At 42.2% G+C, this 22,867-nt stretch overlaps 1 protein-coding gene across 1 annotated transcript in view; it reads left to right on the top strand.

The window, feature by feature from the left end:
- The window catches only part of lrba (LPS-responsive vesicle trafficking, beach and anchor containing), a 913,498-nt gene that overhangs the window by 431,458 nt on the left and 459,173 nt on the right, over positions 1-22,867 (top strand). The gene's annotated exons all lie outside the window — the stretch shown is intronic.

Raw genomic sequence — 22,867 nt, 5'->3', positions numbered from 1 at the left:
TCTGATGTACCTGACAACTGTTTTTGATCCTAAATTTTAATATTGAGCTTAAAATTACAAAACACTTATTGATGTGCATTGTGTTTGAATTTACTTGATAGCTTTTGGTTAAATTACATTTAAACCTGAAATTATTTTTGAAAGAAAATAAAGAACGAAGACTTGAACGATAAACCACAAATGTATTTAGTTGTATTTGATTAAATGTTGAAGCAAGGAAAGACTGAGTTTATTCAACAAAAAATGTGATTATACAGCGAGGAAAAATTTCTTTCAAATTTTTGAGCTCTTGGATCCCACAAAATTATTTTATTTAAATTATTTAATGGCTCTCAGATAGTTGTTATTCTCTCCAACTGATTAGAAAAGATGCAGTTAATACATTGACTTTGAAAAATTGGATACTGACATTGCCTAACATAAATAATTCAGAAAAAAACTAAAACATTCCTTTGTTGTACTCATGTGTTCATGTGTTCTAGAAACAATGGCCAGGATTTTTAGGATGGTCGTGTTTTCCATCCTGTCATCCAAAGAGTCAGTGGGGAACACATCCCCGTTGACATTGTCTGCCCGCAGTGATTTCATGCTCCAACGAGCATTAATTTGCTGCAGATGGGACTTTCACCCCTCACTCGGAAGAAAGTCCCGCTTTCGAGAGCTGCCAGCCAATCTGATTGGACTGCATGCATTCCCCGGAGCCGAAATCCCGGGATTCCAGGAAGAGGTTAGTTTTTGGGGTCTCAGGGTGGGGAGGGTAAGGGAGGCCTGGGAGGGGTGGACAGGGTGGGGGATTGTGGTGTTGGAGAAGCTGGGTTGGGGAGGGACGTCCTGTGGTTGCTGGACCATAAGGGGGGGCGTGGCTCCGGAAGTTAAAAGGGGGCTCCTGATAGAGATGGAGGCGCGCGCACACACACACACCCCCCCCTTCCCACCCAAGGCCTGAACCCAATTATTTTCGGGCTTCCCCCAAACCCGGAACTTCTCCCGCCAGCCTAAAAATTGAAGCTGGATGAGAAACTGCCCTTAAATGATCAATACTTGGCCACTTAACAGCCTCAATTGGGGCAAGGGTGGGGAAAATTGCAGAGAGGTTGGGGCAGTTGAGATCCCAGCAGGAAGCCCATCTAAGGAATTTTATGCTCAAACCCTCCCCCCTCCCCCATCTACAAGCCCGCTAGCAGCGGAGCCTAAAATTCATGCCAGTGTTTTCTATTGAAAATTTAACTTTAGAAATATTGCTCCAAATTCCAAGTATACCCAGAGTGATTTATGTTTTGGACTAACCCTGTAACTTTAGGGGCGATACTTAAGAACTGCTGTGGAGGCTTGCAGTAGGCTTTAAGGATTAGGAAAGTTGTTGGATGATTAAAGCATCTGGCCCAGTCTAGCAAAGAGTGTGTCAGCTCACGTGAGAGTAGGACTGTTGTGATCAGTATTGACAATTTGTCGGAAAGGCCCTGAAGTTCCAAAATGTTGCAAAAGATGGCATAAATAACAAGTTGTGCCGTTTTGTTCTGAGAAAATTCATGTTTAAGTAACTTAACTCAGAACTTCACTAAGCATTAATTTTCTCAACCTTCGCTGCACTCCCAAGTTGCATTACGAAAACCCTACTTAACTTAGCTCAATTCCATTGAATATGCAGCCAACAGAAATTTTGTTTGCAATTTTCTTTGACTAATTTCTTTCTGAAGTTTCCCAAACTGCTATAAATTTCTGAAATCAAGAATTTTAAGAACCCTTCCCATTTCACCATTTCCAGAAGAAACAATCATCATCTTCAACGGCCTTTCCATCCAGGGCAACACTCTTGACCATAATTATGGAAGGGGACTCAGCAGAGACAGAAGGTCTTGAGAAAGAGGCACCATGCACGGAGATACCAGTCCACTCATTGTTGCCTGTATGCACCCCCATCCCCCACACCACTACAATCCCGCCGGAGTTTTCAGGCAATGCATTTTTGAGGGAATTAATGGAGCTATATGCACAGAGACTATGGTTCATCAGGTCTGTGTAATTCTTCATGTTGACTAAAGTTGTGGTCTACATCCCTGAAAGGCATTAACCATTGAGATTAAGGTACTGTACTTCACTGTTCTAGATCCTTCTGATCATCGACAGGAAGCCTGCATGACATAATTTATGGAGATGTAAGGTCATGCGTTCAGATGGTGACAGATTACTCTTGGCAAAGCACTGATGTATGGCACGTTCTGGGCGGAATAAATAAGCAGGGTCATTTAGTTCCACAGGCTTGCTAGCTTCCCCAGGATTCAGGGGCATTCAATTGGACCTGTGCAGCAATGAAAACCCTTGAGAACCATGTGACTTGCATCAATAGGAAGACGTCCATTATGTCCAACAGTGAATACTGAAAGTGAATGCCCAGCATGTGGAGAGATGTCGTAACATGTTCATCTGGCATGGACCATCATTTTATTTGGACAGGAGAGGAGAGTCGGTGGTTCAGTTTTGGTGGATAAGACCAAACTGTTAATGCCATATTTGATGATATCACTCCAGGTGATGTAAAACTAGGCAGAAGAGTGTTCAATTATCCCCATGTAGCCATCAGGATGGTCGAGGGAAAGACCTTAGGGGATTCTAAAGGTGCCTTGATATGTCAGATGGTGCGCAAATGCATGTGCTGAAAAGGTAGCAAAGGCAGATGTGGTCTGCTGTACTCCGCACAACTTTGCATTGAGAGAAGGCCTGAGCCTGAATGCTTCTAGGGCGGGACACGTGGAACCAGAAGATCCTGAGTGTCAGGTGCCAAATTCAAGGGTCATGCACGCTTGGATGAGTTGGTGTTTTGAGAAGCCAAGCTGTCATAGGCAATCCTGGCAGAGATGTTTAAAGACTGCATCCACAAAGCCTGAACGTTTAGTTTGTGCCCTCCACAGTTTTTAAAAAATTTATTCTTTTGCAGGTTGTGGGTGTTGTTGGTGAGGATAGCATTTGTTGCCCTTCCCTAATTTCCCTTGAGAAGGTGGTGTGAGCTGCCACCTTGAACTGCTGTAGTCCATGTGGTGTAGGAATACCCACAGTGCTTTTAGGAAGGGGTTCAGCCAGTGACAGTAAGGGAATGGTGATATGGTTCGCGCTCAGGTTGGTGTGTGGCATGGAGGGGAACTTTCAGGTGGTGGTGTTCCCATTCTAGGTGGAAGAGGTTGTGTGTTTGCAAAGCACTGTTGAAGGATGCAGGGTAAGTTGCTGCAGTGTATCTTGTATATGGTGCACACTGCTGTCATTGTACGTCAGTGGTGGAGGGAGTGAATTTTTGAAGTGCTGGATGGGGTGCCATTCAAGCAGGCTGCTTTGTCCTTGATGGTATTGAGTTTCTTAAGTTTTGTTGGAGTTGCACTTATCCAGGAAAATGGAGAGTATTACATCACACTCCTAACTCGTGCCTTGTAGATGGTTTTGGGGAGTCAGGAAATGAGTTACTTGCTGCAGAATTCCCAGCCTCTGACCTGCACTTGTAGCCACAGCAGTTAAATGGCTGGTCTAGTTCTGTTTCTGGTCAATGGTAACTGCCAGGATGTTGATAGTGGGAAATTTAGCGATGGTAATGCCATTGATTTTCAAGGGGAGATGGTTAGATTCTCCCTTGTTGGCGATGGTCATTGTGTGGCGTGTATGTTACCTGCCACTTATCAGCCCAAGCCTGTATGTTGTCCAGGCCTTGCTGCATATGGGCATGGACTGCATTAGTATCTGAGGAGTTGCAAATGGTACTGAACATTATGCAATCGTCGACGAGCATTCCCACTTCTGACCTTATGATGGAGAGGAGGTCATTGATGAAACAGCTGAAGATGGTTGGGCCTAGGATAGTACCCTGAGGAACTCCTGCAGCAATGTCCTGTGGTTGAGATAATTGACCTCTAACAACCTAGTTGGAACTGTAACCTTTACGTGACACTCTGATCTTTAAGTGATTGCAATATTTAATGTGATAGCAGGTTTATAAAAACTGGCAAAATCTTAAAAAAAATTAAGTAAGGATGCTTAAACATCCTGTTCACACAAATGGCCTAGCACAAGCAGGCTTATAAAATATCAGAAAAATATACTGAATTGAACATTGTTACAATTGTTGTACTGAAAACATTTTATTGTAGAACTGCTAATGATTTGTGTTAGATTTAAAAGTGCTGAGATTGATCTATTTGTAACTCCTGTAGCATTTTTTTTGTTGTGCTTTAAAATTAAGGTCCATTAAATAAAAGTTCAAGACGTAAAGACCTGCATCAATGAATGTGAACAGAATATTGCAATATCAAACTTTATGCAGTGATTGCAAGAGCAGTGGCATTTTTTAGCAGCCCCTTGGAGTACAGAGTAGTGGATTCAATATACAGAGTGTCACCCTTTTCTTTTAAGACACATGTGCACTCCCCAGGCATGTAGTCAAGCCTTGCTGCTGGTTGTTTTCTCAGAACAGCAAAGATGAAAGTCATGGACTCCAGATGCTGGGCTGACAGGTTACGGGCAAATGGATTTCTGCCTACAGCAGCCGACTCCTAGTATGGAGTTTCTGTTTACTGTGTCTCAAGAGTGTCCTCCAGAACCAGTTCCCCCTCTTGTTGCTTCACCACCTCCTCCTCCATGTTGTCCTTCTTCCTCGTCCTCATCCTCCACCAGCGCCAACCTCACCCTTGCTTTCCTGGGCTGCGTTGGACCTGTGGGACAAAAATGCATGAGATTAAAATAGTTGAATGTGTCCTGATGATCCAATCCCAAGGGAAGGTTGGATCTGTATTAAGGAGCATGAAAATATAACAGAGAATTGGGTACCTACCTCAGACTAATGCTGCCCACTTCGACCTTTGTCACAGACACAGTAGTGCATGAAACAGCACGACATTTTCCATGTGAATGAGGTGGGGTTCAGCATGGGGATTCTTGCCATGTTATTCTCCATGGCATTGTGCACCATTTGCCCCGCAAAGACAAAAGGAAATTAACATTAAAAATTATTTCATGTGAAGTTTGCTTTTAAAAAAGGATTTGATTTTTCAAACAATTGTGCAGTGTTCAATAAATCTTGCTCGGATACGCTGCTGCAATCCTGACTTTTTTTGGGTGTGAGTCCAGGAATTTACAGTGTTTTTACAGCCAGAGTTCACCTACCTCTACCAGACCTCCCTTTCATCCTTATGACTGCCCTTACAGTCCCTTTTTGATCACACTTTGGATCACCACTCCACTAATTTTGGCTCAGGGCCCATTTTTGTCTGATGAGGCCTCGACGACACACCTTCACAACTTGGGATGTATTTTTATATTAAAGGGTGTTGTATAAATACTAGTGGTGGAAAATTGAGTTCTACAGTGATTGTATTTTTGGCCACAATAGCATTTCAAGTTCAAAGTTGTGTCCATACTTTGTGTGCACACTTCTGGTGCGGGCTGGTCATGACATTTTGGTAAACCATTAGCTGGTCTGCTGGAAGTACACTGTTGGCAGATTGTGATGTCGATAAACATTTAATGCTGATTTGACTCTAACAGTGCCAGGTCTGGCAGCATCTGTGGAGAGAGAAACACTCCAGAAGTAGTCACTATCACTGACCACATCTCCTCTAGAGATCTTCCCTCCAAAAAAAAAGTTTCTCTCTCCACAGATGCTACCAGACCTGCTGAGTTTTTCCACTATTTTCTGCTTTTATTTCAGATTTCCAGCACCCGCAGTATTTTACTTTTATCTTAGTGCCATTTTGACCTGAAAACACCTACCCTCTCTTCACCCCACGTGGTTGAGTGTGTGTTCAGCATCAGGAAGGACCTCTACACTGGTGCTATTTAAAGGGATACTCAACCATTTTCAGGCTACTTGCTGGCTGTTGCTGAGTTAGGAGAAATGTTTGGATGTTTATATGGCTACTTCAAGTTGCAGAGGCTTACAGGGAGTGGTGTTGCACGTGCTGGAGGCCTTGATTCAGTGATTCTGCTCAACCACTTGCTGCCAGTTATAGATGCTGTAGTTTCTACCCTACTTGGCCTTCAGCATAACTGGGGGAATGAATAGAGGTGACGGAGAGGAACAGAAGTCAATTGGAGAGGGAGCAGGATCAGATGTGGAACGACTTTCAACAGCAGATCATATCCACCCAACATCTTCAGGGAAAAATTTTCTGATCCCAACCCCTGAGAGAAGCAGTGTACGCAATGTCTTTGTTTCACTAAACATTGCCACCTGTTACAGGTAGAATTGTCATCTCAGCAGGGTGAGGTTGACATTGCTAGTGGCTGTTAAAGATGATGATGATTATGAAATTACTCACTTAAGGCTCCTTTCAGGCACCATCTTGCAGTTGTATAAGGGAGCTCGCTGCTCGATATGCAAACAAAGGAAAATACATTAAATTCTGTCCTTCCAGAAAGAAGCATGCGGAGCGAACACGGTGCTCCACTATGGTGCTGAGTGTGATTGACTGTGTATGCATCACTTTGTGGGTACTGCGTGTAATTTCAAAGATGTACCACAACCGCAAAGGGCTCCACTCCCTCAGTGTCCGACTGTTGTGTGACCATAATCAGTGCATCATGCAGGTCAATGCTCACTATTCTGGAAGCTGTCAAAATGCCTTTATTCTGTGGCAGCCTGCTGTACCATCAGCATTTGAACTAACACGGGAAAGTGCAGGGTGGCTACTGGATGCCACATGTCATCTGTATGCATAAAGCAAGAGCCATGCTGCCTTACAAAATGTCATTGAACAGACAGTTGAGGTGCTTTAGAAGCACTTACACTGCCTCAGCCACTTAGGAAGAGTGCTGCAATACATGCCAGAGCACATATCACAATTTGTTGTGGTCTGCTGCATCCTGCAGAACCTTGCCATCATATGGACACAGCTCTTGCTACTGGGTATATGAGGAACAGAAGAGGGAGACAACCAACACATCCCCTTCCTGGCTGGGCTGTCTGTGATTGGCTCGTCCTCCTGTGGTACCAGTGAACACGACCCAATTTCCCATTCAACATTGTTTCTATAGCTTATCTTCCCTCTGTTGCTGAATCATCTGATAACCCATACAAAATTCAACTAATCACCCTATTGTGCATCTCCTTTGGATCCTGTGTTCCGTGTACATTTTCCTGAATTAGTGCCTGCCTAATGGCTGTGACATAGCTGGTAGAAGCCTGTGACTTTCAGTGGAAGTGATTGCAGATGGCTTTGCAGGATGACCGTACACAGCTCTTGCTCTAAAAGCAGTAGGTCATGACTGTGCCACTTCAGCATTGCTGCCAGTAGTCTGGGCTGGCTGACTGACAGGCAACAACAAGGGCAAGCAATGAGAGGATGAGTGCTGTTGTCCTAAAACAGGACAGCAGGTTCATGCTCCATGGTGCCATTGCACCACCACTGCCCGCACCGCACCCCCCGCCCCCCAACTTTCCGGGCTGCAGCATGAGCAATCCTAGCAAGGCTTTGAAGAATACTTTAGAGGGTAGTTCAGAGGTGGAATCTGCAAGAGGGAGACAGAGGTTAAGTGTGGTCTGCAGTCAAGACAGGGGAAACAGCAGCGCAGATGCCTGTGCACGTGAAGGCAAAGTCACACAAATTCTACTGCAGAGGACTCAGGTGAGGACTTTGATGGGGCAGTGTACAGGAAAAGGCTGATGGCATGCACATTGCTGGACTGCTGTGAGGCCTGACAAGCTCTTTTGAACACTGATATCTGCAGCCATGATGGCAGCGAGATGAACTTGCATGACTTCACACTGAGCTCCTACACATGGCTTTTGCTTCCGCTGCAATAGGAGCTGAGATATCAACCATCGGACGCTATATCATGGTTGGGCCACAAGTGTTCTTATGAAGTTGTCCACTGCATCCGCACCGGAAAGGATGGGCTCCAAGCTCCACACAAATTAGTATGCAAGGTTGGTGCCAGACAACAACAATGTCAGCAGGCTCTCTAGCAGGCCTGCCAATGTACCATGCATTTCGTGTGCATGCCATCAGCCTTTTCCTGTACACTGCCCCATCAAAGTCCTCACCTGAGTCCTCTGCAGTAGAATTTGTGTGACTTTGCCTTCACGTGCACAGGCATCTGCGCTGCTGTTTCCCCTGTCTTGACTGCAGACCACACTTAACCTCTGTCTCCCTCTTGCAGATTCCACCTCTGAACTACCCTCTAAAGTATTCAGTGTTCAGTATCTGAGCTGGTGCCAGCAAGTGCGACAGCGAGTGATGTTTTTTCTTTATCATCTGTCTTTTTTCTTCTACTTCCTGCTGCTGCTCCACTGCCTGGCTAGTTTGCAGTTCATGGATATCTGAAAGGAGAAAGGTGGGAGTGAGGGGGGCAAACAAGTGATGCATACTTAAATCATCTGCATCTTTGTAAGTGAGAAGAGTTTGTGGGATGAGGGGGAAGTGGGATACAAGTAAGATGGTTAGGTATGTGAGCATTGTGTCATTTTCAGTGGTTTCAGCCCTTCCACTAACCACATCCTCAATCACAACTGCTCCAGTGATGACGAGCACCATCTCTTCCATCACGGTGAGGATGTGTAACTGTGCCTGTCCCCTGCTGGTTAGGTGCTTCTTCCTGTGGATGTGCACCAACTGCAAGAGAGAGGGAAGTGTGTCAGTGAATGTGATGCAGTGTATTTGGTCATGGTTGAATAGCTGGCAGTGTGTTTGTGTGAGGTTTGCAGCAGTGCAGACTGGCAAGAGGTTGAGCTGAAGATGTGAATGTGAAGTATGACATTGTTGATCGAGATTCACCCACCCCACCCTAGCCGACCCTCCATCTTCAACAACCAACTATCTCGATCAACAATGACTCATACTTCACATTCATATCTTTACCTCAACCTCATGCCAGTTCACACTGCTGCAAGCTTCACACCCACACCTTACAGCTTGTGCACACTGCCAGCTATTCAACCATGACCTAACCCAAACACATTGCCAGATGAAATAGTCCAGCAACTAATCTGTGATAAATTAGTTTTAAGTAACACTGCTATGGGGTCCTTGAATTATTAACCAGCTTTGTGAATGTGCCATGTGAAAACAGTAGGTCATTAGAATACAATAGAGCATTGTCTCTATAATATTTTACAAGTAAGTTCAATAGTCTCATGTCTGCCAACCTATAAAACTCAAAATAGCTGACTACAATTTCAAAAAAAGCTGACACAGGGCAAAAAAGCTGACAACACAAAATATTGTACAACTGTAAAATGGCTTTGAATAAAACCTTATGACCAAGGCCATTGCTGCAAAGGAACAAAATAAGTTAAATTTCTTTTTATTACATTGGATTTCATTTTTTTTATTGTTTTCAAAATGCCTTCTGCAATTTGGTTGATTTTTCAATGAAAACTCATATCAAGTGCCCTCTTATATGTTGCAGATGAAAGGAGTATTTGGAACAGGAGTGCATTGGTGCAAAAACTTGCCAGAACAGTAGAAAGGACAGGAGGCTAGGAACAAGTGGAAAGGTGGCTCTGTTAATTAGTGATGGCATTAGTACCTTAGAGAGGCATGACCTAAGTTCAGGAAACCAAGATGTAGAAGCGGTTTGGGTAGTGATGAGAAATGATAAAGGCAAAAAGTCACTTGTGGGATATGGGCCCTCTAATAGTAACCACATGACAGGACAGAGTACAAAGGAAGAGATAATGGGAGCTTGTCAGAAAGGTACGGTGATAATCATGGGGGATTTTAATCTACATATAGACTGGAAAAATCAGATGGGCAAAGGTAGCCTAGTTGAGGAGTTCATAGAATGTTTTTGCTACAATTTCTTAGAACAACACTTTCTGGAGCCAACCAGAGAGCAAGCTTTACTAGGTGTGGTATTGTGCAACACAATAGGATTCACTGATGACCTCATACTGAAAGCACCCCTAGGTAGCAGTGATCATAATACGATTGAATTTTTCATTTAGTTTGAAGGAGAGAAGCATGGGTCCAAGACTAGTATTTTAAACTTAAGGGCAATTATGAGGGCACAAAAGCAGAGCTAGTTAAAGTGAGCTGGCAAATTAGGTTAAGGGATAGGTCAATAGAGATGTAGTGGCAGACATTTAAGATAATATTTCGGAATACAGAGACTAGATACATTCCAACAAGAGAGAAAAATTCTAAGCTGAGGATTCACCATCCGTGATTAACTAAAAAAGTTAAAGGTCGTATCAAACTTAAAGAAAAAGCATATAATTGTGCAAAGATTGGACAGAATATAAAAACAGCAAAGAATGACTAAAAGATTGATAAGGAGGGAAAAATTAGAGTAAGAGAGAAAGCTAGTTAGAAAGATGAAAACAGATAGTAAGAGTTTCTATAGATGTTTTAAAAATAAAAGAGTTAACAAAGTGAGCATTTGTCCTATTGAAAGTGAGTCTGGGGAATTAATAATGGAAAATAAGGAGATGGCAGATGAATTGAACAGGTATTTTGCACCAGTCTACTACAGAGGATACAGTAACATCCCAGAAATAGCTGGAAATCAGGAAATGGAAGGGAGGGAGGAACTTATCACCAGGGAAGTGGTACTGAGCAAATTTTTTAAGCAAAACTTATAAGTCCCCAGGTCCTGATGGACTTCATCCTCGAGTCTTAAAATAAGTAGCTAATGAGATAGTTGATGCGTTGGTTTTAATTTTCCAAAATTCCCTAGATTCAGGGATGCCCAATTAGATTAGAAAATAATGAAAACAACTCTGTTATTCAAAAAGGGAGCATGACAGAAAACAGGAAATTACAGGCCAGTTAGCTTATCATCCGAATTAGGGAAAATGTTAGAAGCTATTATTGAAGACATTATAGCAGAGTACTTAGAAAAATTCAAGGTAATCAGGCAGAGTCAACAAGATTTTGTGAAAGGGAGATTGTGTTTAACCAACTTATTGGAAATCTTTGAAGAAGTAACATGTGCTGTGGATAAAAGGGAACCAGTGAATGTACTGTTCTTAGATTTCCAGAAGGCATTTGACAAGGTGCCACATCAAAAGTTATTGCAGAAAATAAAAGCTCATGGTGCAGGGGTAACATATTGGCATGAATAAAAGATTGGCTAGCAAACAAGAAACAGAGGGTAGGCATAAATGGGTCATTTTCTGGTTGTCAGGATATAATGAATGGTGTGCCACAGGGATCAGTCCTGAGGTCTCAGCTTTTTACAATTAATATAAATGACTTGGATGAAAAGACTGAAGGTATGGTTGCTAAATTTGCTGATGACACAAAGATAGGTAGGAAAGTAAGTTATGAAGAGGACATAATGAGGCTACAAAGAGATATGGATTGGTTAAGTGAGTGGGCAAAGATCTGGCAAATAAAGTATAATGTGGGAAATGTGAAATTGTCTATTTTGGCAGGAAGAATAAAAAAGCATATTATCTAAATGGTGAGAGATTACAGAGTTCTGAGACCCAACAAGTACAAGGTTCCTATAGCCTGTTTGGATGAGGGCAAAATCTTTCTTTCATCGGATATGGGCATTACTGGCTAAGCCAGCATTTATTGCCCATCCCTAGTTGCCCTTGAGAAGGTGGTGGTGAGCCGCCGCCTTGACCTGCTGCAGTCCATGTGGTGTAGGTACACCCACAGTACTGTGAGAAAGGGAGTTCCAGGATTTTGGCCCAGTGATAGTGAAGGAGCGGTGATATGGTTCCAGATCAGGATGGTTCGTGGCTTGGGGGGGAAACTTGAAGGTGGTGGTGGCGTTCCCATGCATCTGCTGCCCTTGTCCTTCTTGGTGGTAAAGGTTGCGGGTTTGGAAGGTGCTGTCGAAAGAGCCTTGATGAGTATCTGCAGTGCATCTTGTCAGTTGTACACACTGATGTCACTCTGCGTCGGTGGTGGAAGGAGTGAATGTTCGTGGATGGGGTACCAATCAAGTGGGCTGCTTTGCCCTGGATGGTGTCCAGCTTTTTGACTGTTGTGGGAGCTGCATTCACCCAAACAAGTGGACAGTATCCCATCACGCTCCTGACTTGTGCCTTGTAGATTTTGGACAGACTGTGGGGAGTCAGGAGGTGAGTTACTCATCGTAGAATTTGCAGCTTCTGGCCTCCTCTTTTGGCCACCATATTTATATGGCTGGTCCAGTTCAGTTTCTCGTCAATGGTAATGCCCAGGATGTTGAAGTGTTGGATTCAGCAATGTTTTTGCCATTGAATGTCATGGGGAGATGACTGGATTCTCTCTTGCTGAAGATGGTCATTGCCTGGCACTTGTATGGCGCAAACATACCTTGCCACTTACCAGTGCAATCCTGAATGTTGTCCAGCTTTGCCTCCAATTATGGGATTGGTCAGTGACCATCTGCTTCAGGCTGGGAGTCCCCAGCCAGTAAGGTGGTGACCCACCAATGCCTGCTTTTCTAAGCATGGGAGGATAGGGGATTTTGTCTCGATGAGCAGACAAACAAAAAGGAGACATTTTACAGCTTGGAAGCTGGAACATCATGGCTGTGTGCCCTTGCATGAACAGTGACCCACGTTCTACAGTTAATGTATGCAGAACTGCACTGATTGACTATGAACTATGCAAGTTGAGTGTCGCCTTTGCTGCTCTACAGGAGACCAGATTAGCTGACACACAATCTGGTGTAGGCTTTGCAGTCAACAACAGATTGATGCAGTCAATTGAGTCACCAGTATCAACTTCTGAATGCCTCATCTCTCTGTGTCTGTCATCTGATGGAAGCCTTGTGCACTTATGCACTTTGATGCCAATGTCTTAGATGAAAATCAATTCTGTGACTCTACATAATGTTCTGGAGCATGTTCCAAATGGCAAGAAGTTATTTCTCCTAGGTGATTTCAACAGAGATCCATGCTCAACGTGCCTTGGTCATCATGGGGTGGGCAAAATCAGGGCAACGGACAACAACAACTTGAGTTCTGTGCCTAGCATGAACTCTGCATCACCGACACTTTCTTTCAGGGCAAACATCGCCACAAGGCATCATGGCCTTGAGCAGCAGGATCCTTCTCCACAATCAAACACACCACTCTACCCAGGTCTCTTGAAATGTGCTCATTTTCTAGCGCCCTCGGAAGCTGCCTAGTGACTTCCTTGTGGAGATCTGTCTGTTTTCCTCACTGAAACAACAACATCGTGCATTTCTGTAAGCCTTCAATGTTGTAAAGCATCTCAAGCTGATTTCCAGGAGTGTTATCAAACATAATTTGTCATTGTAAAACATATGGTGATATTAGAAGAGGTGATCAAAAATGTAGGTTTTAAGGAGAGTCCTAAAAAATATAGGTAGGTGGAAAGGTTTAAGGAGGGAATTCCAGAGCTTAGGGCTGAGGGAGCAGAAGGCATAGCCACCCATGGTGGAGTGAGAGGCTAGAATTGAAGGAATGCAGAGATCCCAGAGGGTTATTAGGACTGAAGAATGATGATGAGCCACAAGGTCAAATAGGGATTTGAAACTGGCAAAATTGAGGCTTTGCCAAACTGTGTGACAACATAAAAGCAAAATACTACGGATGCTGGAAATCTGACAACATATGAAATGTGACAACATAATTCAGCAATCACAGAGGTTATAAGTGAATGGGACTTAATGCAAGTTAGGATACGGGCAGCAGAGATGTGGAGTTATTGCCCCTCATCTCAGCAATTTCAGCCTAAATAAACTCCCCTGTTTCCTCTCCTCTGATTTCCCCAACTGCTTGTCATCATTCAGTTTCATCTGTTCATCAGCTCTTCCCTAGAGAATGGTGGAGGCAAGGCCATTGAATATTTTTAAGCCTGAATTACACATTCTTGATTGACAAGGTAGTCAAAGGATATAGGGGGTTAGAAGGAAAATGGAGTTGAGGCCACAATCAGATCAGCCAGGATAATCATATGGCAGAAGAGGCTCAAGGGGCCAAATGGTCTACTCCTGCTCTTTATTCGTATGTTCGTGTATTCGCTCACAGTCAGGCCCACCTCGCTGACCTGTGACCCACCCAATTTTGAGGTCTTTATCACTGGCTAGAATTTGTAAGCACTGCCTCATTTCCTTAATTATATTTCCTTGTCCGCCTTCAAATCTCCCATTATCACCTTCACTTCCTGGAAGAAAAACTAGTTCCAAGCCCTTCTCCTCAAGGCTGCTGTCTGTCCACCTACTTACCAGCTCTTTATTCCTTTGACTGCTGATCCTCAAGAATTATGGTCATCTCATGCCCTAATACTATCTTCATATGAGGGCCAAAGGCTCGAATGCATATGTCACATCACCAATCTTGCTATCCCCTATCAGAAAGACCTTGACGACTGAAATAAAGGTCACCTGTTCCTTTTTACAGTCTAATGATTCTGTTACTCAAGGATTATTCTGGTATGCAAGCATATTTCCAAACTCCTGTTCTCCACTGCAAACCATCTCCTCAATCTCTACCATCCTTACATTTATAGAATGTGTCTAACATTGAAAAACATCCCAAAGTAATTTACGGCAGCTTAACCCAAAAATGCACACCAAGCCAATGAAGTGGCAAAAAGCTTACTTAGGGATGTGTTTTATGGAAGATCTTAAATAAGGAGGTAGAGGAGCAGAAGTGTTATGAAATTTCATAAAATGGGGCCTCTTGGCTGAAGACAAGAATGCCAGTGATGTGGTGAAGGGAAGGGCAATGCACAGGAGGCTGGACCTAAAGGAATATTGAGTTCAGGATTGGGGTTGTAGGGCTGGGGGAGTTTGTGTAAATGAAGAGGGATGAGGCCGTGAAGAAATTTGAATCTGAGGATGAGAATTTTAAATCTGAGTTACTGGGGGACTGGAACTTGTGTAGGGCAGTGAGAATAGAAGTGAAGGATGTCAGACTTGGTGAGCCTGGGATATGGTCGGATTTGATATTTACAACAGGTGCAGTTTGGGAGAATATTGAATAATCAAGTCTGCTGGTGGTAAAAGCAAGGATTGGAGTTTGTTGTCTTTCTAAGGAGCTCATGGATTTTTTTGTCTCCAAGTTTATAGCTATCTGTTCAACTACTTCAGCTCCTCTCTGATCACGCTCCCAACTGAACCTCTACCCCATGACTGACTATTTCCATTCAGCCTGCACCAAACTCACCTCTTCCATGAGGCTGATATCCTGCTTCCTTGATAACTCCTAACTCTTATCTTAACCACACCTGATTACAATTCTGTGCCCATTGGTTGCTAATTTCCTCAACTATTCCTTCTCCTTGGCCAACAGCCGCCAGCATTGCACTTTAAAAAAAAACCCTGTCTTGATCCTTCTGCCTTTTTAAATGCCTCTCCTTCTCTAACCTCCCTTTCCTCTCAAATTCTGGAATTTGTTGTATCCAACAGTTCCTGTCCCTCACTCCTTGTTTAAATCCCTTCAATCAGATTTTTCCAGTGCAAATCATTGAAAAATGCTCTTGATTAAATTCCGATGCGCACTACACCGTGGCAACTTTTCTGCAACCTTTGATGGGGTCAGCTATAATATCCTCTTAAGCTATTTCCACTTGTTATTGCCCCTCGGGATTCCATCTCTACAAGTCTCAACATTTCTCAGCACATATCTTGCAATGGTATCACTTCCAGTGGTCGCCAGTATTCTACCGTTGGCCCCCTCCTGCTCCTCGTCTGGACATTGGCCCTGGGCAACATTGTCAAGGTTTGATCAAGTATATGTTGACTACACAGTTTTACCTCTTCACTGTTCTTTGCTCCACAATGTTGTGATGCTGTCTGTCTGATACAATTGTGGATGAACCAGAATTTTTTACTTGTTTCTGGCTGAAGTTGAAATGTAGTCTTGTTTCGGCCCCACTAAATACTCATGGCTCTATTGATCCCATGCATGATGCATTGCTCTTGTTCTCTCCTGCAAATTAAAACTATCTCCTGTCAGGAGTCAAATTTTGGCTGTTCTTCCTGAAAGTCCTTTATTTTTATTTGTTCTTGGGATCTGACCATCAGCAAGGCTATGTATATTGTCCATCCCAGGATCCTCAACCACATCCGCCACATTTCCCACACTTCTGCCCCCACTCCCTTCCCTCCCTCCTAAAACCACAATAGTGGTCCCCATCCTCACCATCCACCCCACCAACCTCTGCACTCAACGGATCATTTTCCACCGTGTCCACCACGTTCAGTGTGATGCTACCACCAAACATATATTCCCCTCCCTTCACCTCCCATTTCAGCATTCCGAAGGGATTGTCCTCTATGTGATACCCTGGTCCATGGCTCAGCCATCCCCAAGATCCTTCTCACAGCACCTTTCCATGCCAACACAGGATTTGTAACACCTGCCCTTTTGCCTCCTCTCTCCTCACAGTCTAAGGCCCCAAACACTCCTACCAGGTGAAGCAGCGATTTATGTGTACTACTTTCAATCTAGCCGACTGTATTCGCTGCTCACAATGTGGTCTCTTCTACATTGGGGAGACCAAATGCAGGTTGGGTGACCGCTTTACAGAACACCTCTGTTCTGTCCACAAGCATGACCTTGTGTACCTGGTAGCTTGTCATTTTAATTCTCCACCTTGCTGTTACACTGACATCCTTGTCCTTGGACAGGCACTGTTCTGGTGAGAGACAACGTAATTGTCAGGAACAGCACCTTATCTTTCAGTTAGGCACTTTATAGCCTTCTGAGTTCAACACTGAGTTCAACAATTTCAGACTGTAAACCCTGTCCCCCATTTTATTTCCTTTTCTTTGCTTGTTTCGTTTTTTTTTCCTTTCATTTTGCAGCACACCTCTTCTAGGCACATCTTATGTTTCCTTTTTTCTTTTCTTGCCCCATCACCACTCCTTTTGGCCCTGGACGACTAACTTTTCTGTCATTCAATCTCTCCTGTTTTCCATCCTATAACAGACTTCCCTTTTGTCCTTGTCCCATCCACCACTTGCTCTAAACTTATTACATCTCTAACTTTTCCCAGTTCCGGAAGGCCACATACCTGAAACAGTGACTCTATTTCTCTCTCTACACAGATGCTGCTAGATCTGCTGAATTTTTTTCCCCCACCTTTCCATTTCAGATTTCCAGCATCTGCAGTATTCTGCTTTTTGACGTATTGTCCATCCGTAGTTACCACCACCTTCAACCACAGCTGAACATGCAGTGGTAATTGTAATGGATTGACTTCAAAGAGCAACTAAGTTGGTGTGGGACTGAAGTCAGATTGGACAAGGTTTCTTTCCCTGAAAAACCAGGTTGTTTTTTCTTGATTCCAAATTCTTGAACTACCACTGAAAAGTTGAACTCAAATTTTGTGAATTATTAATCCAGCAAGAGGTAGTAAGAACAGCAAACCTTGCCAAGGGCATAGATAGGGAGAGATTGTTCCAGCTCGTAAAAGGATCGAGAATGAGACGGCACCTATTTTAAAGTGATTTGTAAAAGAAGCAAATGCGATGTGAAAAAAATCTTTGGGTCTGGAATGCACTGCCTGGAAACATGGTGGAGCCAGCTTCGACCAAGGCATTCAAGAGGACATTAGATGATTATTTGAATAGAAACCATGTGCAGGGCAAGGTTGCGAGAGAATGGCACTAAGTCATAATGCTCATTCATGAGCCGGTGTAGGCATGATGGACCGAATGGCCTTCTGCACCATAACAATTCTGTGATTTTGATTCTGGGTGCACTATGTTTAATACTTCGCTTTTAATAGTAAAGATTAGTTTCAGTTAACTTTAGGCAGTTGCACATGAATTTTGTGTTGTTTAAGAAACAGATTTTGGAAATTTATAAGCGTTTTAGAAAATGTAGGGACTTAATAGCAACTGTTTCTTTATGGTTACAGCCACTCCCTGTTCAAAATAATGTTTGCTTCTCAATTTAGGGGGTATTTCATATACATATATTTAAAATGTATTAAGTAATGATCTAGCCAAACTATTTTACTGGTCCACTTATATAAAAGCATTGTTGATCATCAACTATCAATAGAGCAAACTATACATATACATACAGTTGCTGTATACAGCATGCTATATACATATAGAAACACTGTTAACAGCTGAGAAGGAGCTACCCGGAGTGCACTTTTGACTGGAGCAGGGAAAGAGAAGATAAGAACCCTGGATATGAGGGAAAATTGATTATACACACAAACCACTCGCTAAAATTTTTATCAAATGCCATGCAAGAGGATCTCTCGCACATCAGCAAGGAAGGAACTTTTGAGTACTCTTTTAACGTTAAGTTTTTTTTTCCCTTCAACACTATTTTCCCTTGTTCATTATTTCTTCAATGTGCAACGTCACAGAAATGGGACGAGCAACATCACACAATATTAGTTTGTGAACTCAGGTCCACATACATGTGGAAAGACAATGTTTGCTAAGGTCTTTGAGTGAGAGAATGATGAGTTGCAGATAGTCATTGTTTTATAATTACTACTGAATTGAAGAAATAAATATTCAAGAGTGTGATGATCAAAGAGAAATTGTAAGCCATCTGCAGTTTATGTCTGCATTGCCATTTTATAAATTTTTATCATGACGAGAATGTGTTCAGACCTAAATGTTGCATATTTTTATACTGGCGGTTTAATTTTAAAAACTTGATACCTTTTAAAAAAGGTTTTAATAATTGTCTTATGCAGTTAGTTGTACAGGTGGCCCCTCTTGCACACAAAACCAATCTTCTTCTGGACTCGGTTTTGAATCTCTAATACGTGCCCATTAATGTTATTTATTTTTGCTTTGATATTGATGACTTTCCTAATGCCATGTGATCACTAGGCTGCGACGCTGGCAGTTTGCCTGGGATTGCCAGTGGTTTTAATAAATCACAATCAGACTTGTGTCATTACATCAATATTTTTCGTCAATTATGTAGAAGGTCAGGTGCTGCATTCAGTGTAGGAGCCCCTGTATGTGGCGTTCGAGAACCATCTGGTACTGCATCATAACTGTAGGCAGGGAAAAAGAATCCAATTTCTACCATTTAAACTAGCTGAATAAATTCTGCCTGTTTGTGGATAATGCTTTCTTGATTATAACCTTCAGAACATGCTGAATTTGCTGCTCTGATAATAGCCCTTATACATATTCCCAGAAGTTTTGTTTCAATATAAGCAGAAAATAAAAATTATTTTCTGTGAAACAGATGGGAATTATTGTTTCTACACAGCAGGTCCCTAATATTTTTTGACACTCAATGACCTGCATCCATGCAGTTTGTATCTTCATATCCAGCTTAAACCAGTTTCCACTGCAAAAAGAAAGAGCAAGGTTTTTTTGGGATTTCTGACACCCAGAGACTTGCTCTAGCCAAGGTATTCTGCAAATATTGTTGTATGCCTTTCTCTATCACTGCTATCACAAATGCTTGGAGATTTCAGTAAGTAAGCAGACCTGTTCATACATTACAGTCACCTGTGGTGAGACTCGGGAAAAACCACAATGCCTGATATAAGAAAAAATTGGTGGAATAAGCAAAAGGAGGTTCCAAATGAGCAGAGTGGCAGAAGTAATTTTTTGCTGTGCACAGAGCAGGCATTGTGTTTATTTGGGTCAGGAGACAAATCATCTTTCATGTAGATGACACTTGGTAAAGTGGCTGAATGTACGAAGGATGAAGAGAGATGATGGAGAATGCTGGATTGAAGTCTCTAAGGACGTACTCCCCTTTTCTCATATCGTCCTTCATTGCATTCTAATAGGCTGACTAATGTACCATGGAAATTCACTCTTGGTATTGAGAAAACTGGCATTTTGCTCTCCAGCAAAGGCATCTACCTCACAACAATTAAGCATGTAATATATTTCCTGAATGCCTCAGAAATGCAAAGTGCTATGAAAATGTGGATGCAGAACAGCATTTACACATTTTCTGTAATCTAATTTAGGCTAGCAGACTAGCTAGATTTTAAATGCAGGCTTTGGCTGTAGCAGCATACACGAATATGTTCTAATGGATGCCCTTAAGCAAGAGGCGTCTCTGCCTTTAGGGACATTCATCTTTTTCTGTGTCACAAACTTGCTGGCAAAATCTTTGTGATGCTCTCTCCAATTTTTCTTCAGTAAATCAAATCTTCCTTCCTTCAGAAAGATGAATGCTCTGAGGTTGGGGTGTTACAAAAAAAAATCAATGCAGGCAAAATTGAAACAGTATGCCTTCATATTGATTGGCCTTGTGAAATCGAAACTAACAGCTTTGTAACTGTTCCAGTGGACAGTTAGCTGACCTGTAATGGACAAACTATCAATATTAGCATTACTATTTTATCTTGCAGTATGTCATTTTAGAGCCAAGCAGCTTTGATATGAACGCCTGGTCTGAAATTTAAATGTAACGTGTAAAATGTGCACTGTTCTCTTTCATTCTCTTTACATACATAGTAAATTGAAAATAGTGAATTGATGTGCAAACGAAAATCAATAGCTTAAAAGAACACCTAATATTTGCATTTAATCTTATTTATTTGAAGATTTTGGGGAATATTGGTTTAATTCTGACAAGAAAGGACTTCAAAATGAAAACAAATGCTAGATATCTTAAAATTACTCACTTCAACAGCAACTCAATTCTGTATTAAACAAGACTATCAAGAATATTTATATAACAGTTCTCCAGCCTTTTCTGTTTCATAGTGTACTGCATTTTATGTGCAAGTTAAGTATTGAAATTCTACTGTTTTTGTGCAATTATTGTAATATTCAGATCTCCAAATTGGTGTGGCAGTGGATTTTGGAAGGCAAATTCCTTTGTTTCTGTTTAGTTTGAATTGCCAAATGAATGAATACATGATCTGCTCTACAAAATTAAACCAGTCAGCTTTTCATTTAAGATTGCAGTAATTCCAATCTCAAGCTTCCTGCACGTTTTCTTGGCAAGTTATTGGAACATTTATTTGGATTCAGTTATACTATATTTTGGCAGAGTAGTATGGTGATTGTAACATATTGCATTCTTATAGAGTGGTTTAAAATACCATAACCCTTTCTTTCAAATTTTGCCTTAATTAAATTAATGCCTTTAATAAACACTAACAGAAGTTTGGACACTTTGGGTAATGTTGGACATCAGTTAAAAGAAGTCCTTTGGAATTTGGGCTGCAAACCACAACGTGATCTGCTGTCAGTGTGCTCATTACTTTCGAATGTCAGCTTTAAAAAATCGGTTGGTAGTTCCTAATGGACCTTCCGTTATACTTAAAGGGTAATGTGATATGTAACATTGTGTAGTGAAAAAACATTAATGGTTGAACAGGGATAGGTAGTAGTTAAATAAAACCATAGAATAGAATAGTTGCAACACCGGGGGAGCCCATTGGGTCATTGAGCCAATGCTGTCTCTCTGGAAGTCCCTCTCCCCCTGCCCTCTCGGAGCTGTGCTATTTTATTTTCTCTTTCCTATGCTTATTTAATTCCCTTTTGAAAGCAATGATTGAACCTGTCTCCTCCACCCTTTCAGGTAGTGCACTTATGTTGTAACCATGTGCTGTGTTTTAAAAGAAGAATTCTTGATGTTGCCTTCCATCCTTTTGCCAATCACCTTAAATCTGTGTCCTCCTATGCCCGACCCTTCTGCCAATAGAAACAGTTTCTCTCTATCAGCACTGTCTAGACCCCTCAGGATTTTGAACACTGATATCAAATCTCCTCTCAACCTCCAACTTCAATCTATTCCACATGACTGAAGCCCCTAACCCCTGCCACCATTGTTAGAAATCTTTTCATGCACCCTATCTCATGCCTTTTTACTCTTCCTAAAGTGCAGTTTGTGGAATTGGACACAATACTCCAGTTGAGGACAGCCCATTATTTTATAAGGTTCATTATAATTTCCTTAATTCTCTATGCCTCTATTTATAAACCTCTGAATCCTGAATGCCTTTTTAACCACTTTCTCAATCTGCCCTGCCACCTTCAATGATTTACACACATATACCTCCAGGTCCCTCTGCTCCTGCACCCTTTATTTTATCTTAATTCGTTCTTCCTACCAAAATGTATCACTTTGCAGTTCTCTGCATTCATTTTCATCTGTCATGTGTCCATCCATTCCACCAGCCTATCTATGCCCTCTTGAAGTTTATCACTATCCTCACCACATTTAAGTATTTTTGTCATCTGCAAGCTCTGAAATTGTGCCCTGCACACCCAAGTCCAAGTTGATATATATATTTTATATATATATTTGTTCCTTTTATTCCATGAGTGTTAACTTTGCTGGCAAGCCTATTATGTGGCACTTTACCAAAAGCCTTTTGGAAGTCCATATACAACGCATCAATCTCATACTGTCATCAATCCTCTCTGAAACCTCATCAAAAAACTCATTCAAATTAGTTAGATGTGATTTGTCCTTAATAAATCCATGCTGGCTATCCTTAATTAATCCACATAAGACATAGGAGCAGAAATTAGGCCATTTGGCCCATCGAGTCTGCTCCGCCATTCAATCATGGCTGATAGGTTTCTCAACCCCATTCTCCCGCCTTCTCCCCGTAACCTTTGATCCCCTTACCAATCAAGAACCTATCTATCTCGGTCTTAAATACACTCAATGACCTGGCCTCCACAGCCTTCTGTGGCAATGAATTCCACAGACTCACCACTCTCTGGCTAAACAAGTTTCTCCTCATCTCTGTTCTAAAAGGTCTTCCCTTTACTCTGAGGCTGTGCCCTCGGGTCCTAGTCTCTCTTACTAATGGAAACATCTTCCCCACGTCCACTCTATTCAGGCCTTTCAGTATTCCGTAAGTTTCAATCAGATCCCCCCTCATCCTTCTAAACTCCATCGAGTATATACCCAGAGTCCTCAAACGTTCCTCATATGTAAAGCCTTTCATTCCTGGGATCGTTTTCGTGAACCTCCTCTGGACCCTCTCCAGGGCCAGCACATCCTTCCTGAGATACGGGGCCCAAAATTGCTCACAATATTCTAAATGTGGTCTGACCA

Source organism: Cetorhinus maximus, chromosome 1 (assembly GCF_964194155.1).
Source record: "Cetorhinus maximus chromosome 1, sCetMax3.hap1.1, whole genome shotgun sequence".
NCBI lineage: Eukaryota > Metazoa > Chordata > Chondrichthyes > Lamniformes > Cetorhinidae > Cetorhinus > Cetorhinus maximus.
This window is presented reverse-complemented; position numbering and strand designations above follow the sequence as displayed.